Source organism: Triplophysa dalaica, chromosome 5, assembly GCF_015846415.1.
Source record: "Triplophysa dalaica isolate WHDGS20190420 chromosome 5, ASM1584641v1, whole genome shotgun sequence".
In the NCBI taxonomy this organism is placed as follows: Eukaryota; Metazoa; Chordata; class Actinopteri; order Cypriniformes; family Nemacheilidae; genus Triplophysa; species Triplophysa dalaica.
In genome coordinates, this window is record NC_079546.1 from 21,207,437 (window position 1) to 21,221,229 (window position 13,793).

The 13,793-nt window shown below is 46.3% G+C and overlaps 16 non-coding genes across 16 annotated transcripts; all 16 read right to left on the reverse strand.

The window, feature by feature from the left end:
* Positions 1–2,402: 2,402 nt before the first annotated feature.
* Positions 2,403–2,484, reverse strand: trnal-aag (transfer RNA leucine (anticodon AAG)). The gene has a single exon. It is a non-coding gene; the product is annotated as a tRNA-Leu (tRNA).
* A 546-nt stretch (positions 2,485–3,030) lies between these two features.
* Positions 3,031–3,112, reverse strand: trnas-cga (transfer RNA serine (anticodon CGA)). Its single transcript has one exon. It is a non-coding gene; the product is annotated as a tRNA-Ser (tRNA).
* Positions 3,113–3,806: 694 nt separating this feature from the next.
* On the reverse strand, positions 3,807–3,888 carry trnal-aag (transfer RNA leucine (anticodon AAG)). Its single transcript has one exon. It is a non-coding gene; the product is annotated as a tRNA-Leu (tRNA).
* A 554-nt stretch (positions 3,889–4,442) lies between these two features.
* On the reverse strand, positions 4,443–4,524 carry trnas-cga (transfer RNA serine (anticodon CGA)). Its single transcript has one exon. It is a non-coding gene; the product is annotated as a tRNA-Ser (tRNA).
* Positions 4,525–6,839: 2,315 nt separating this feature from the next.
* Positions 6,840–6,921, reverse strand: trnal-aag (transfer RNA leucine (anticodon AAG)). The gene has a single exon. It is a non-coding gene; the product is annotated as a tRNA-Leu (tRNA).
* Positions 6,922–7,467: 546 nt separating this feature from the next.
* Positions 7,468–7,549, reverse strand: trnas-cga (transfer RNA serine (anticodon CGA)). The gene has a single exon. It is a non-coding gene; the product is annotated as a tRNA-Ser (tRNA).
* A 694-nt stretch (positions 7,550–8,243) lies between these two features.
* On the reverse strand, positions 8,244–8,325 carry trnal-aag (transfer RNA leucine (anticodon AAG)). The gene has a single exon. It is a non-coding gene; the product is annotated as a tRNA-Leu (tRNA).
* Positions 8,326–8,879: 554 nt separating this feature from the next.
* Positions 8,880–8,961, reverse strand: trnas-cga (transfer RNA serine (anticodon CGA)). Its single transcript has one exon. It is a non-coding gene; the product is annotated as a tRNA-Ser (tRNA).
* Positions 8,962–9,350: 389 nt separating this feature from the next.
* Positions 9,351–9,423, reverse strand: trnak-uuu (transfer RNA lysine (anticodon UUU)). Its single transcript has one exon. It is a non-coding gene; the product is annotated as a tRNA-Lys (tRNA).
* A 583-nt stretch (positions 9,424–10,006) lies between these two features.
* Positions 10,007–10,088, reverse strand: trnal-aag (transfer RNA leucine (anticodon AAG)). Its single transcript has one exon. It is a non-coding gene; the product is annotated as a tRNA-Leu (tRNA).
* A 546-nt stretch (positions 10,089–10,634) lies between these two features.
* On the reverse strand, positions 10,635–10,716 carry trnas-cga (transfer RNA serine (anticodon CGA)). The gene has a single exon. It is a non-coding gene; the product is annotated as a tRNA-Ser (tRNA).
* Positions 10,717–11,410: 694 nt separating this feature from the next.
* Positions 11,411–11,492, reverse strand: trnal-aag (transfer RNA leucine (anticodon AAG)). The gene has a single exon. It is a non-coding gene; the product is annotated as a tRNA-Leu (tRNA).
* Positions 11,493–12,046: 554 nt separating this feature from the next.
* trnas-cga (transfer RNA serine (anticodon CGA)) lies at positions 12,047–12,128 on the reverse strand. Its single transcript has one exon. It is a non-coding gene; the product is annotated as a tRNA-Ser (tRNA).
* Positions 12,129–12,517: 389 nt separating this feature from the next.
* trnak-uuu (transfer RNA lysine (anticodon UUU)) lies at positions 12,518–12,590 on the reverse strand. Its single transcript has one exon. It is a non-coding gene; the product is annotated as a tRNA-Lys (tRNA).
* Positions 12,591–13,173: 583 nt separating this feature from the next.
* Positions 13,174–13,255, reverse strand: trnal-aag (transfer RNA leucine (anticodon AAG)). The gene has a single exon. It is a non-coding gene; the product is annotated as a tRNA-Leu (tRNA).
* A 355-nt stretch (positions 13,256–13,610) lies between these two features.
* On the reverse strand, positions 13,611–13,692 carry trnal-aag (transfer RNA leucine (anticodon AAG)). The gene has a single exon. It is a non-coding gene; the product is annotated as a tRNA-Leu (tRNA).
* Between the last annotated feature and the right edge of the window lie 101 nt (positions 13,693–13,793).

The following is a 13,793-nucleotide window of genomic DNA, read 5'->3' on the forward strand; positions in this document are numbered from 1 at the left end:
TCATAAAGTCATTTATGTAGAAAGAGTAAAATATCTCTATATGACAAAACTAAGGTAAAAAAATGGAAATCCATGAGGCCAACTTCAAGATTTTGCGTGTGAATTGTTATCTTATCATGACAAACATTATATCTTTGTAAAGGTCTGAGACTCTAGAATACATATTTCATCAGTGTTTCATAAAGTCATTTATGTAGAAAGAGTCAAAAATCTGTATATGACCAAAGTAACATCAAAAGATGGAAATCCACGAGGCCAACTTCAAGATTTTGCAAGTGAATTGTTATCTTATCATGACAAACATTATATATTTTTAAAGGTCTGAGACTCTAGAATACATATTTCATCAGTGTTTCATAAAGTCATTTATGTAGAAAGAGTCAAAAATCTGTATATGACAAAACTAAGGTAAAAAAATGGAAATCCATGAGGCCAACTTCAAGATTTTGCATGTGAATTGTTACCTTATCATGACAAACATTCTATCTTTAAAAAGGTCTGAGACTCTTGAATACATATTTCATCACTGTTTCATAAAGTCATTTATGTAGAAAGAGTCAAAAATCTGTTTATGACAAAACTAAGGTAAAAAAAAGGAAATCCATGAGGCCAACTTCAAGATTTTGCAATAATAATAATGAAACTCAAAACAAATTCTGTCAAACTGGAGCACAGAAAGGTGTTGGTTTTGGGATAAATCTGAGCCAGAAGTGAAATGAACTGTTCTTTATATTTGGGTTAGCTCTGCTTTATTTGTTCTGATGTTTTACATGTGGCATAGCTTTGGCATGCCTGTGGCCAAAATCTGGCAAACAGGAGCGGACTGCACAAGTGCCATCATTCCACACGGTATGTGGGCCAGATGAGTAAAGTATGGGGAGTAAGGTGTGGGCCAGATCTGGGCCACAAAAATTTGCTATCTGGGTAGTTGGGCTCTTGACTCTGGAATTTATTTGTAAATTAAATTTCCTCTTTCAATGCGTGCGATATGTTTAAAAAAGAAAACACTTGTGTTTAAGTTGTCAGTATTTGTTATTTACATTTACACTTTGTCATTTGGCAGACGGTTTTATCCAAAGTGACTTACTGGAGGGGTAAGCAATCGAAGCAATTGGGACAGCATGAGTGCAATCAAAAAAAGAAGACTGGTCTCATACAACCTAACACAGTATACAAGGCTAAGTTAGAGGTATTTTTTTTGGGGTGGGGCGGGTTTAAGAGTAGAGAAGAAATAGAAGTCAGAACTGATCAGTCAGCTGTTGACGGAAGAGATGTGTTTTCAGACGGTTCTTAAAGATGGCTATAGAATCTGCTGATCTTGTAGCAGCAGGCAGATCATTTCAAATAGGGGGAACTGATCCGGAGAAGGTGCGTGAGAGAGATTTTTTACCTTTTTGGGATGGAACCACAAGACGTTGTTCGTTTGCAGAGCGTAGGGATCTGGCGGGTACATATGTCTGCATTAGAGAGTGAAGATACAGGGATATACCAACCACTGGTGGTCTTGTAGGCCAAGAGCAGAGTCTTGAATTTGATGCGAACGACTATAGGGAGCCAATGTAGCTTACTGAATAGAGGAGTGACATGTGCTCTCTTCGGTTCATTAAAGATAACTCTTGCCGCAACATTCTGGGTCATCTTTAGAGGTTTGGTTGTGCAAGCTGGAAGTCCACCCAATAGCGCATTGCAGTAGTCCGGGGTGGGCAGGACAAGAGCCTGTACGAGGACTTAAGTAGCATGCTCTGATAGAAAGGGTCTATTTTTCCTAATATTGTAGAGGGAAAATCTACAGGACCGGGCAGTGCTGGCAACTTGATCTGTGAAGTTAAGCTGATCATCGATCCCCACTCACAGGTTTCTTGCCTTTCTGGAAGATGTGATGGTACTTTTGGTGATAAGTACAATAAAACTGCTTTAAATAATGCGATAGTTATACTTTCATGATTAATGATAATTTCCCTATTTTTTTTAAGTGAAAAGTACTGGAACAAAAAAAAAAGACTTACAGTCCACCTGTAGATTGCAGTTCGCCGAGCAAACCTGAACCGTTGTACACCTGAGCCAGGTAACGTGGGAGTTGTCAGGTAAGTGAAAGTCAGACGAGTTTTAAAAACTGCCCTGACATCTCATCTTTGGTCTTTTATCTAGCCGTGCTTTCCATAGAGGTCCCTCTAAAGAAAAGATTTGGAAAATCACATAAAAGGCTCCAAAATATGTACACATTGTTTTAGATTGAATGATTACTACATTGTTATATACCTAGTTGCATCGACAACCCATCGAGCGCACCTGTACCTGTCAATTTGGCTCAGACGGTCTGCCGGTACATAAAAGTGAGATGCGATTTAAAAGCTGCCCTCATTGCTCAGCCCGAGGGCAAACTGGCAATGTTAAGACTCAGCTGGCAGCGGTGGGATTTGAACCCACGCCTCCGAAGAGACTGGAGCCTTAATCCAGCGCCTTAGACCGCTCGGCCACGCTACCTCGAAAAAGCCTTTACTGCTTCCGGCTTCCGCTATTGTGTTTCACATCAGGCCCGCTGCGACTTTTCGCAGACAGTCAAGAGCTTACAGGGTTCTGTCGACTTAGGGTTCAGTGCACATTTCTGATGCAAGGGTGTTCAGCCCTATCTCTGGCTGGAGGCGATGCCACCTGCAGATTTGTAAAATCACATAAGAGTATATAAAAACTCGGCCATGCTACCACAGAACTGCAGCTACTTTAGGCCAATTTTTTCCAGTGTATCTCTCCGTTCGCTTTAAAGCTGCAAGTTCAAGCGGAATCGGTTACAACAGCTGGCAAAGGTTTCTACATCCTGCTGCTCGTTTCACAGTTTTGATAGAACCTTCATGAAAGAGGCATTTAAAAAGTGCAGAAAGCGCGTGTCGACTGCACTTTGAGCAAATGCAGTCGAGCGTACTGGCCACCAGCCAGTTATATCAGGAACAAGTGGCATCTGTAGCAGAGTCGCTCGTAAAGAAACACGTGGGAGCCTATAAAGGCTTGTTCGTCTTCTCTCCCTACAGCAGCCGTAGTCGACAGGGTTTGAACCTGCGCGGGGAGACCCCAAAGGATTTCGAGTCCATCGCCTTAACCACTCGGCCACAACTACACAAAATACAGGCACTCTGCAAAGAGGACGATGTCAAAAAGGGAAAGTCAGGACTTCATTAACACGAAAAGGGCACATGGTCCCCTGTCGTGAGCCGGATTCGAACCGGGGTTGCTGTGACCACAACGCAGAGTACTAACCACTATACGATCACGACTAGCCAAGAGCCCTCGGGCAAAGGTGCGGTTGCAGGACTTTGTTACAACATCTGCAGGAAGGGGATTGGCAGCTTTTGCTGAGGTCTCACGGAATTCCTGATGCAAGACCTCGATGAAATCCCTGCCCAAAGCCCATATGTCGACTGTAACGCACGAGCAAACCGATTATTTTTTTTTATCAACAGAGGGCGTGGCCAGAAGAGCTCACAAGTTAAAGGTGGGGAAACTCATTTAAAAGTTTTAAAAACTGCACTGACATCTCATCTTTGGTATTTTATCTAGCCGTGCTTTCCATAGAGGTCCCTCTAAAGAAAAGATTTGGAAAATCACATAAAAGGCTCCAAAATATGTACACATTGTTTTAGATTGAATGATTACTACATTGTTATATACCTAGTTGCATCGACAACCCATCGAGCGCACCTGTACCTGTCAATTTGGCTCAGACGGTCTGCCGGTACATAAAAGTGAGATGCGATTTAAAAGCTGCCCTCATTGCTCAGCCCGAGGGCAAACTGGCAATGTTAAGACTCAGCTGGCAGCAGTGGGATTTGAACCCACGCCTCCGAAGAGACTGGAGCCTTAATCCAGCGCCTAAGACCGCTCGGCCACGCTACCTCGAAAAAGCCTTTACTGCTTCCGGCTTCCGCTATTGTGTTTCACATCAGGCCCGCTGCGACTTTTCGCAGACAGTCAAGAGCTTACAGGGTTCTGTCGACTTAGGGTTCAGTGCACATTTCTGATGCAAGGGTGTTCAGCCCTATCTCTGGCCGGAGGCGATGCCACCTGCAGATTTGTAAAATCACATAAGAGTATATAAAAACTCGGCCATGCTACCACAGAACTGCAGCTACTTTAGGCCAATTTTTTCCAGTGTATCTCTCCGTTCGCTTTAAAGCTGCAAGTTCAAGCGGAATCGGTTACAACAGCTGGCAAAGGTTTCTACATCCTGCTGCTCGTTTCACAGTTTTGATAGAACCTTCATGAAAGAGGCATTTAAAAAATGCAGAAAGCGCGTGTCGACTGCACTTTGAGCAAATGCAGTCGAGCGTACTGGCCTCCAGCCATTAGGCTGGTTATATCAGGAACAAGTGGCATCTGTAGCAGAGTCGCTCGTAAAGAAACACGTGGGAGCCTATAAAGGCTTGTTCGTCTTCTCTCCCTACAGCAGCCGTAGTCGACAGGGTTTGAGCCTGCGCGGGGAGACCCCAAAGGATTTCGAGTCCATCGCCTTAACCACTCGGCCACGACTACACAAAATACAGGCACTCTGCAAAGAGGACGATGTCAAAAAGGGAAAGGCAGGACTTCATTAACACGAAAAGGGCACATGGTGCACTGTCGTGAGCCGGATTCGAACCGGGGTTGCTGCGACCACAACGCAGAGTACTAACCACTATACGATCACGACTAGCCAACAGCCTCGGGCAAAGGTGCGGTAGCAGGACTTTGTTACAACATCTGCAGGAAGGGGATTGGCAGCTTTTGCTGAGGTCTCACGGAATTCCTGATGCAAGACCTCGATGAAATCCCTGCCCAAAGCCCATATGTCGACTGTAACGCACGAGCAAACAGATTATTTTATTTTTATCAACAGAGGGCGTGGCCAGAAGAGCTCACAAGTTAAAGGTGGGGAAACTCATCGCCCGAACAGGGACTTGAACCCTGGACCCTCAGATTAAAAGTCTGATGCTAGAAATGTTGCCAAATTACGAAATAGTTTATGTGTTGCAGACGCAGAAAAGCTTATTCATGCATTTGTGACCTCACGGCTTGACTATTGTAATGCTCTACTTAGTGGTTGTCCTGTATCATCGATAAACAAACTACAGTTAGTTCAGAATGCAGCTGCCAGAGTTCTTACTAGGTCAAGAAAATACGATCACATAACCCCAGTTTTATCATCGCTTCACTGGCTACCCATTAAGTATCGCATTGATTTTAAAGTTATTTTAATTACTTACAAAGCCCTGAACGGTTTAGCACCTACTTACTTAACCGAGCTTTTATCACGTTACAACCCATCACGCTCGCTGAGATCTCAAAACTTAGGACTTTTGACAATACCTAGAATAACAAAATCCACCAAAGGTGGACGAGCTTTCTCATACGTAGCACCTAAACTCTGGAATAGCCTTCCTGATACTATTCGAGGGTCAGACACACTCTCCCAATTTAAATCTAGATTAAAGACACATCTTTTCAGCCAAGCTTTCACTTAATGCATAGTTAATGAACAGCAGCTACGCTAATTATTCTCTTTATTCTCTTTCCGCCTCTGCCTCGGGATGCCCATCCCGAGGTAGGAAGAAGTTCCACCATGTCCAGACGACCGACAGATGCCCATCCCGAGGTAGGAAGAAGTTCCACCATGTCCAGACGACCGACAGATGCCCATCCCCAATTTGAGATTACACCAGATACAGCTGCAGACTGACTGACCATCCCAGCTCCATCTAAGGCAATTCCACCAGCTGCCAAGAGAAATATGACCATCGGACCATCCCAGCTCAGACCACTACATCCCCAACCAAGAGCAAAGACGGACTATTTGTCTTATTAATGCTGAAGTTACAATATTTGGTATTAAATGCTAAACTAAAATCACATGTCACCAGTCTGAGTGCAGCTATGACACGTCAGAGGGGATCTGGCCCTCCCGGTTGAGCCTGGTTTCTCCCGAGGTTTTTTTCTCCATTAATCAATCATTGGAGTTTGGGTTCCTCGCCACAGCAGGGCAGTGTTGGCCTGCTCACCGGGAGACTGCATTCATTCATTTATTTATTTAGAAATTAGATGTTATTTATTAGAATGAACTTACTCGTTGTATAAATACCATGCACTGTGCTGTGTTTTAACTTTTCTGTTTTTCTTGTTTGCCCCTGTAAAGCTGCTTTGAAACAATACACATTGTGAAAAGCGCTATATAAATAAACTTGAATTGAATTGAATTGAATTGATGCTCTACCGGCTGAGCTATCCGGGCCCTTGAATTGCAATGACATGTTCTAGGTCTAGGCCCTCGGGCGGGGGCGTTGAGTACAGTAGGTGAGTGCAAGTTCAAAGTGTGCGACTTTTGGCAGACAGTCAAGAGCTTACAGGGTTCTGTCGACTTAGGGTTCAGTGCACATTTCTGATGCAATGGTGTTCAGCCCTATCTCTGGCTGGAGGCGATGCCACCTGTAGATTGCAGTTCGCCGAGCAAACCTGAACCGTTGTACACCTGAGCCGGGTAACGTGGGAGTTGTCAGGTAAGTGAAAGTCAGACGAGTTTTAAAAACTGCCCTGACATCTCATCTTTGGTCTTTTATCTAGCCGTGCTTTCCATAGAGGTCCCTCTAAAGAAAAGATTTGGAAAATCACATAAAAGGCTCCAAAATATGTACACATTGTTTTAGATTGAATGATTACTACATTGTTATATACCTAGTTGCATCGACAACCCATCGAGCGCACCTGTACCTGTCAATTTGGCTCAGACGGTCTGCCGGTACATAAAAGTGAGATGCGATTTAAAAGCTGCCCTCATTGCTCAGCCCGAGGGCAAACTGGCAATGTTAAGACTCAGCTGGCAGCGGTGGGATTTGAACCCACGCCTCCGAAGAGACTGGAGCCTTAATCCAGCGCCTTAGACCGCTCGGCCACGCTACCTCGAAAAAGCCTTTACTGCTTCCGGCTTCCGCTATTGTGTTTCACATCAGGCCCGCTGCGACTTTTCGCAGACAGTCAAGAGCTTACAGGGTTCTGTCGACTTAGGGTTCAGTGCACATTTCTGATGCAAGGGTGTTCAGCCCTATCTCTGGCTGGAGGCGATGCCACCTGCAGATTTGTAAAATCACATAAGAGTATATAAAAACTCGGCCATGCTACCACAGAACTGCAGCTACTTTAGGCCAATTTTTTCCAGTGTATCTCTCCGTTCGCTTTAAAGCTGCAAGTTCAAGCGGAATCGGTTACAACAGCTGGCAAAGGTTTCTACATCCTGCTGCTCGTTTCACAGTTTTGATAGAACCTTCATGAAAGAGGCATTTAAAAAGTGCAGAAAGCGCGTGTCGACTGCACTTTGAGCAAATGCAGTCGAGCGTACTGGCCACCAGCCAGTTATATCAGGAACAAGTGGCATCTGTAGCAGAGTCGCTCGTAAAGAAACACGTGGGAGCCTATAAAGGCTTGTTCGTCTTCTCTCCCTACAGCAGCCGTAGTCGACAGGGTTTGAACCTGCGCGGGGAGACCCCAAAGGATTTCGAGTCCATCGCCTTAACCACTCGGCCACAACTACACAAAATACAGGCACTCTGCAAAGAGGACGATGTCAAAAAGGGAAAGTCAGGACTTCATTAACACGAAAAGGGCACATGGTCCCCTGTCGTGAGCCGGATTCGAACCGGGGTTGCTGTGACCACAACGCAGAGTACTAACCACTATACGATCACGACTAGCCAAGAGCCCTCGGGCAAAGGTGCGGTTGCAGGACTTTGTTACAACATCTGCAGGAAGGGGATTGGCAGCTTTTGCTGAGGTCTCACGGAATTCCTGATGCAAGACCTCGATGAAATCCCTGCCCAAAGCCCATATGTCGACTGTAACGCACGAGCAAACCGATTATTTTTTTTTATCAACAGAGGGCGTGGCCAGAAGAGCTCACAAGTTAAAGGTGGGGAAACTCATTTAAAAGTTTTAAAAACTGCACTGACATCTCATCTTTGGTATTTTATCTAGCCGTGCTTTCCATAGAGGTCCCTCTAAAGAAAAGATTTGGAAAATCACATAAAAGGCTCCAAAATATGTACACATTGTTTTAGATTGAATGATTACTACATTGTTATATACCTAGTTGCATCGACAACCCATCGAGCGCACCTGTACCTGTCAATTTGGCTCAGACGGTCTGCCGGTACATAAAAGTGAGATGCGATTTAAAAGCTGCCCTCATTGCTCAGCCCGAGGGCAAACTGGCAATGTTAAGACTCAGCTGGCAGCGGTGGGATTTGAACCCACGCCTCCGAAGAGACTGGAGCCTTAATCCAGCGCCTAAGACCGCTCGGCCACGCTACCTCGAAAAAGCCTTTACTGCTTCCGGCTTCCGCTATTGTGTTTCACATCAGGCCCGCTGCGACTTTTCGCAGACAGTCAAGAGCTTACAGGGTTCTGTCGACTTAGGGTTCAGTGCACATTTCTGATGCAAGGGTGTTCAGCCCTATCTCTGGCCGGAGGCGATGCCACCTGCAGATTTGTAAAATCACATAAGAGTATATAAAAACTCGGCCATGCTACCACAGAACTGCAGCTACTTTAGGCCAATTTTTTCCAGTGTATCTCTCCGTTCGCTTTAAAGCTGCAAGTTCAAGCGGAATCGGTTACAACAGCTGGCAAAGGTTTCTACATCCTGCTGCTCGTTTCACAGTTTTGATAGAACCTTCATGAAAGAGGCATTTAAAAAATGCAGAAAGCGCGTGTCGACTGCACTTTGAGCAAATGCAGTCGAGCGTACTGGCCTCCAGCCATTAGGCTGGTTATATCAGGAACAAGTGGCATCTGTAGCAGAGTCGCTCGTAAAGAAACACGTGGGAGCCTATAAAGGCTTGTTCGTCTTCTCTCCCTACAGCAGCCGTAGTCGACAGGGTTTGAGCCTGCGCGGGGAGACCCCAAAGGATTTCGAGTCCATCGCCTTAACCACTCGGCCACGACTACACAAAATACAGGCACTCTGCAAAGAGGACGATGTCAAAAAGGGAAAGGCAGGACTTCATTAACACGAAAAGGGCACATGGTGCACTGTCGTGAGCCGGATTCGAACCGGGGTTGCTGCGACCACAACGCAGAGTACTAACCACTATACGATCACGACTAGCCAACAGCCTCGGGCAAAGGTGCGGTAGCAGGACTTTGTTACAACATCTGCAGGAAGGGGATTGGCAGCTTTTGCTGAGGTCTCACGGAATTCCTGATGCAAGACCTCGATGAAATCCCTGCCCAAAGCCCATATGTCGACTGTAACGCACGAGCAAACAGATTATTTTATTTTTATCAACAGAGGGCGTGGCCAGAAGAGCTCACAAGTTAAAGGTGGGGAAACTCATCGCCCGAACAGGGACTTGAACCCTGGACCCTCAGATTAAAAGTCTGATGCTCTACCGGCTGAGCTATCCGGGCCCTTGAATTGCAATGACATGTTCTAGGTCTAGGCCCTCGGGCGGGGGCGTTGAGTACAGTAGGTGAGTGCAAGTTCAAAGTGTGCGACTTTTGGCAGACAGTCAAGAGCTTACAGGGTTCTGTCGACTTAGGGTTCAGTGCACATTTCTGATGCAATGGTGTTCAGCCCTATCTCTGGCTGGAGGCGATGCCACCTGTAGATTGCAGTTCGCCGAGCAAACCTGAACCGTTGTACACCTGAGCCGGGTAACGTGGGAGTTGTCAGGTAAGTGAAAGTCAGACGAGTTTTAAAAACTGCCCTGACATCTCATCTTTGGTCTTTTATCTAGCCGTGCTTTCCATAGAGGTCCCTCTAAAGAAAAGATTTGGAAAATCACATAAAAGGCTCCAAAATATGTACACATTGTTTTAGATTGAATGATTACTACATTGTTATATACCTAGTTGCATCGACAACCCATCGAGCGCACCTGTACCTGTCAATTTGGCTCAGACGGTCTGCCGGTACATAAAAGTGAGATGCGATTTAAAAGCTGCCCTCATTGCTCAGCCCGAGGGCAAACTGGCAATGTTAAGACTCAGCTGGCAGCGGTGGGATTTGAACCCACGCCTCCGAAGAGACTGGAGCCTTAATCCAGCGCCTTAGACCGCTCGGCCACGCTACCTCGAAAAAGCCTTTACTGCTTCCGGCTTCCGCTATTGTGTTTCACATCAGGCCCGCTGCGACTTTTCGCAGACAGTCAAGAGCTTACAGGGTTCTGACGACTTAGGGTTCAGTGCACATTTCTGATGCAAGGGTGTTCAGCCCTATCTCTGGCTGGAGGCGATGCCACCTGCAGATTTGTAAAATCACATAAGAGTATATAAAAACTCGGCCATGCTACCACAGAACTGCAGCTACTTTAGGCCAATTTTTTCCAGTGTATCTCTCCGTTCGCTTTAAAGCTGCAAGTTCAAGCGGAATCGGTTACAACAGCTGGCAAAGGTTTCTACATCCTGCTGCTCGTTTCACAGTTTTGATAGAACCTTCATGAAAGAGGCATTTAAAAAGTGCAGAAAGCGCGTGTCGACTGCACTTTGAGCAAATGCAGTCGAGCGTACTGGCCACCAGCCAGTTATATCAGGAACAAGTGGCATCTGTAGCAGAGTCGCTCGTAAAGAAACACGTGGGAGCCTATAAAGGCTTGTTCGTCTTCTCTCCCTACAGCAGCCGTAGTCGACAGGGTTTGAACCTGCGCGGGGAGACCCCAAAGGATTTCGAGTCCATCGCCTTAACCACTCGGCCACAACTACACAAAATACAGGCACTCTGCAAAGAGGACGATGTCAAAAAGGGAAAGTCAGGACTTCATTAACACGAAAAGGGCACATGGTCCCCTGTCGTGAGCCGGATTCGAACCGGGGTTGCTGTGACCACAACGCAGAGTACTAACCACTATACGATCACGACTAGCCAAGAGCCCTCGGGCAAAGGTGCGGTTGCAGGACTTTGTTACAACATCTGCAGGAAGGGGATTGGCAGCTTTTGCTGAGGTCTCACGGAATTCCTGATGCAAGACCTCGATGAAATCCCTGCCCAAAGCCCATATGTCGACTGTAACGCACGAGCAAACCGATTATTTTTTTTTATCAACAGAGGGCGTGGCCAGAAGAGCTCACAAGTTAAAGGTGGGGAAACTCATTTAAAAGTTTTAAAAACTGCACTGACATCTCATCTTTGGTATTTTATCTAGCCGTGCTTTCCATAGAGGTCCCTCTAAAGAAAAGATTTGGAAAATCACATAAAAGGCTCCAAAATATGTACACATTGTTTTAGATTGAATGATTACTACATTGTTATATACCTAGTTGCATCGACAACCCATCGAGCGCACCTGTACCTGTCAATTTGGCTCAGACGGTCTGCCGGTACATAAAAGTGAGATGCGATTTAAAAGCTGCCCTCATTGCTCAGCCCGAGGGCAAACTGGCAATGTTAAGACTCAGCTGGCAGCGGTGGGATTTGAACCCACGCCTCCGAAGAGACTGGAGCCTTAATCCAGCGCCTAAGACCGCTCGGCCACGCTACCTCGAAAAAGCCTTTACTGCTTCCGGCTTCCGCTATTGTGTTTCACATCAGGCCCGCTGCGACTTTTCGCAGACAGTCAAGAGCTTACAGGGTTCTGTCGACTTAGGGTTCAGTGCACATTTCTGATGCAAGGGTGTTCAGCCCTATCTCTGGCCGGAGGCGATGCCACCTGCAGATTTGTAAAATCACATAAGAGTATATAAAAACTCGGCCATGCTACCACAGAACTGCAGCTACTTTAGGCCAATTTTTTCCAGTGTATCTCTCCGTTCGCTTTAAAGCTGCAAGTTCAAGCGGAATCAGTTACAACAGCTGGCAAAGGTTTCTACATCCTGCTGCTCGTTTCACAGTTTTGATAGAACCTTCATGAAAGAGGCATTTAAAAAATGCAGAAAGCGCGTGTCGACTGCACTTTGAGCAAATGCAGTCGAGCGTACTGGCCTCCAGCCATTAGGCTGGTTATATCAGGAACAAGTGGCATCTATAGCAGAGTCGCTCGTAAAGAAACACGTGGGAGCCTATAAAGGCTTGTTCGTCTTCTCTCCCTACAGCAGCCGTAGTCGACAGGGTTTGAGCCTGCGCGGGGAGACCCCAAAGGATTTCGAGTCCATCGCCTTAACCACTCGGCCACGACTACACAAAATACAGGCACTCTGCAAAGAGGACGATGTCAAAAAGGGAAAGGCAGGACTTCATTAACACGAAAAGGGCACATGGTGCACTGTCGTGAGCCGGATTCGAACCGGGGTTGCTGCGACCACAACGCAGAGTACTAACCACTATACGATCACGACTAGCCAACAGCCTCGGGCAAAGGTGCGGTAGCAGGACTTTGTTACAACATCTGCAGGAAGGGGATTGGCAGCTTTTGCTGAGGTCTCACGGAATTCCTGATGCAAGACCTCGATGAAATCCCTGCCCAAAGCCCATATGTCGACTGTAACGCACGAGCAAACAGATTATTTTATTTTTATCAACAGAGGGCGTGGCCAGAAGAGCTCACAAGTTAAAGGTGGGGAAACTCATCGCCCGAACAGGGACTTGAACCCTGGACCCTCATATTAAAAGTCTGATGCTCTACCGGCTGAGCTATCCGGGCCCTTGAATTGCAATGACATGTTCTAGGTCTAGGCCCTCGGGCGGGGGCGTTGAGTACAGTAGGTGAGTGCAAGTTCAAAGTGTGCGACTTTTGGCAGACAGTCAAGAGCTTACAGGGTTCTGTCGACTTAGGGTTCAGTGCACATTTCTGATGCAATGGTGTTCAGCCCTATCTCTGGCTGGAGGCGATGCCACCTGTAGATTGCAGTTCGCCGAGCAAACCTGAACCATTGTACACCTGAGCCGGGTAACGTGGGAGTTGTCAGGTAAGTGAAAGTCAGACGAGTTTTAAAAACTGCCCTGACATCTCATCTTTGGTCTTTTATCTAGCCGTGCTTTCCATAGAGGTCCCTCTAAAGAAAAGATTTGGAAAATCACATAAAAGGCTCCAAAATATGTACACATTGTTTTAGATTGAATGATTACTACATTGTTATATACCTAGTTGCATCGACAACCCATCGAGCGCACCTGTACCTGTCAATTTGGCTCAGACGGTCTGCCGGTACATAAAAGTGAGATGCGATTTAAAAGCTGCCCTCATTGCTCAGCCCGAGGGCAAACTGGCAATGTTAAGACTCAGCTGGCAGCGGTGGGATTTGAACCCACGCCTCCGAAGAGACTGGAGCCTTAATCCAGCGCCTTAGACCGCTCGGCCACGCTACCTCGAAAAAGCCTTTACTGCTTCCGGCTTCCGCTATTGTGGGGAAACTCATTTAAAAGTTTTAAAAACTGCACTGACATCTCATCTTTGGTATTTTATCTAGCCGTGCTTTCCATAGAGGTCCCTCTAAAGAAAAGATTTGGAAAATCACATAAAAGGCTCCAAAATATGTACACATTGTTTTAGATTGAATGATTACTACATTGTTATATACCTAGTTGCATCGACAACCCATCGAGCGCACCTGTACCTGTCAATTTGGCTCAGACGGTCTGCCGGTACATAAAAGTGAGATGCGATTTAAAAGCTGCCCTCATTGCTCAGCCCGAGGGCAAACTGGCAATGTTAAGACTCAGCTGGCAGCGGTGGGATTTGAACCCACGCCTCCGAAGAGACTGGAGCCTTAATCCAGCGCCTAAGACCGCTCGGCCACGCTACCTCGAAAAAGCCTTTACTGCTTCCGGCTTCCGCTATTGTGTTTCACATCAGGCCCGCTGCGACTTTTCGCAGACAGTCAAGAGCTTACAGGGTTCTGTCGAC